Here is a 2,971-nt window from a genome sequence, read left to right as displayed (position 1 = left end):
ACTAATAAGCCATCCAAAAATTTGAAAATTCTGGCAAACTACGTAATGAAAGTATATATTCCAATGTACTTTAACATTAAATATTACAACTCTGTGGTGTATGGTAGTATATTATTTTATAAATTTATTAGCTGGACGCAATATTTATACTCGAATTTAAGACAAATTGTGAACCATGTTGCTAAAGAAAACGCATACTATGCTCACTCGGAAAATATTTTATTAGCAATGTTGTTTGATAATAAAAAGGAAATACGAGATTCAGCTATAAGAAAAATCTTATATTACCGTAATAATGTGGAAGACCTGACGCAATTGAGAGATTACAAAACACCCGAAATAAATTTCGAATGCACCGACTATACTAATATGATAGATATGGATGATTATTTAAATATATCCGAACCAGCCTTTACGCTAAATATTCCTCATGAACATCTAGTACAATATCTACAAAGCAATGAGTGTCCATGGAGTGACCCTAAAATTCCGGTCCACATTCAGGGAACTGAGAAACATGTTCAATTACTGGCTAATGTATCAAAACGCGTATTAGAGCAAAATCGCGAAGGTGTTATGACAGCGACACTACTATCTCGTGAAAAGCATCCTCGACTGGAAAGCAAGCAAGATTTCAGATAGTAATTTATTTAAATTGTATTAGCTAAATGTAAGAATTTTATTTTAAATAAAAATGTAACTTAAAGAAATAAAAATGTTGTATTTAAACCATGTCATGTAAATAAATAATAGAATAAATATATGTCATTCCTAAAAACCCAAAAACAATATTTTTCTACAAAAGTAGTTTGACCTGTTTCGATGCAAGATTCTAGGTTAGGCTTACTCGCTAATGTCCCCTAAAAGTTTACTTGATGTACTCTGATGTACCGTAAGTTACTGATTCAAAAGCCGGAAATGTTTTTAACCTGTTTCGATGCATGATTATAGGTTAGGCTTACTCGCTAATGTCCCCTAAAAGTTTACTTGATGTAGTCTGATGTACCCGTAAGTTACTGATTTCAAAAAGCCGGAAAATTTTTTAACCTGTTTCGATGCATGATTCTAGGTTAGGCTTACTCGCTAATGTCCCCTAAAAGTTTACTTGATGTAGTCTGATGTACCCGTAAGTTACTGATTTCAAAAAGCCGGAAAATGTTTTAACCTGTTTCGATGCATGATTCTAGGTTAGGCTTACTCGCAAATGTCCCTGAAAGTTTACTTGATGTAGTCTGATGTACCCGTAAGTTACTGATTTCAAAAAGCCGGAAAATGTTTTTAACCTGTTTCGATGCATGATTCTAGGTTAGGCTTACTCGCAAATGTCCCCTAAAAGTTTACTTGATGTAGTCTGATGTACCCGTAAGTAATTCAAAAAGCCGGAAAAAATTTTTCCTAAAAGTACTTGATGTAGTCTGAGGTACCGTAAGTTACTGATTTCAAAAAGCCGGAAAATGTTTAACCTGTTTCGATGCAAGATCTAGGTTGGCTTACTCCTAATGTCCAACAGTTTACTTGATGTAGTCTGATGTACCCGTAAGTTACTGATTTCAAAAAGCCGGAAAATGTTTTTAACCTGTTTGATGCATGATTCTAGGTTAGGCTTACTTGCTAATGTCCCCTAAAGTTTACTTGATGTAGTCTGAGGTATCCGTAAGTTACTGATTTCAAAAAGCCGGAAAATGTTTTTAACCTGTTTTGATGCAGATTTTAGGTTAGGCTTACTCGCTAATGTCCCCTAAAAGTTTACTTTATGTAGTCTGATGTACCCGTAAGTTACTGATTTCAAAAAGCCGGAAAATGTTTTTAACCGTTTCGATGCATGATTCTAGTTAGGCTTACTCGCTAATGTCCCTAAAAGTTTACTTGATGTAGTCTGAGGTATCCGTAAGTTACTGATTTCAAAAAGCCGAAAAATGTTTTAACCTGTTTCGATGCATGATTCTAGGTTAGGCTACTCGCAAATGTCCCCTAAAGTTTACTTGATGTAGTCTGAGTACCGTAAGTTACTGATTTCAAAAAGCCGGAAAATGTTTTTAACCTGTTTCGATGCATGATTCTAGGTTAGGCTTACTCGCAAATGCCCCTAAAAGTTTACTTATGTAGTCTGATGTACCCGTAAGTTACTGATTTCAAAAAGCCGGAAATGTTTTTAACCTGTTTCGATGCATGATTCTAGGTTAGGCTTACTCGCTAATGTCCCCTAAAAGTTTACTTGACGTAGTCTGATGTACCCGTAAGTTACTGATTTCAAAAAGCCGGAAATGTTTTTAACCTGTTTCGATGCATGATTCTAGGTTAGGCTTACTCGCAAATGTCCCTTAAAAGTTTACTAGATGTAGCTGAAATTATATATAAATACTGAATATTTTGTTAAAAAGGAAATAAATTATAATGAATATTATTATAAAAAGATTAAAATATTTATAGGTTGGAAGTACTAATTATTTAGTATATTACAAATTAAATAATAATAGCAACTTGCACGTATTTGCACATTGAAAACTTAAACGTACTTTATTCTGCAAATTGACAACTTGCACGCATTCTGCAAATTGACAACTTGCACGTATTTAATAGCTAGGTAATACCGAAGAAGTGTCACATGTACAGCATGTACAAGTTTTTCGACTGTCAAGCCTACTGATTGTGGCATCTGCAATGCGACGGCTTAAGGCTTATGCTCTAATAGCGTGGGGTGACGTCAAGCCAAACATGACGAATCCCCAAGCCAAGGCTGAGTCTCACGGATCGCAGCGTGGTAACTGCTCTGCCGAGTACAACACCCCGCCAGGTACCTAAGTCGTTTACAAACGATTCCGATTCTCTACATCGAACTAGTGACCCATGATCGACCGCTATAGGCAAGACAGATATAACGGACGGATATCGCCCCTGTCCGCGCCTCATTTCGGCTAAAAATGGCTCGTGCGATAAACGCGTGTGCCGAATACCTAATAATCACATGTAT

General features: G+C 35.8%; 1 pseudogene; it reads right to left on the bottom strand.

Moving 5' to 3' along the window:
* Nucleotides 1-2,718: 2,718 nt before the first annotated feature.
* The window catches only part of LOC113378953, a 4,222-nt pseudogene continuing 3,969 nt past the window's right edge, over nucleotides 2,719-2,971 (bottom strand).

The sequence above is a fragment of the Ctenocephalides felis genome, unplaced genomic scaffold (assembly GCF_003426905.1).
Source record: "Ctenocephalides felis isolate EL2017-DRISC unplaced genomic scaffold, ASM342690v1 CF-g0.4_SCAFFOLD_01886, whole genome shotgun sequence".
Taxonomy (NCBI): Eukaryota; Metazoa; Arthropoda; class Insecta; order Siphonaptera; family Pulicidae; genus Ctenocephalides; species Ctenocephalides felis.
Note: the sequence above shows the minus strand (reverse complement) of the source record. Positions and strands in the feature narration are given on the sequence as shown.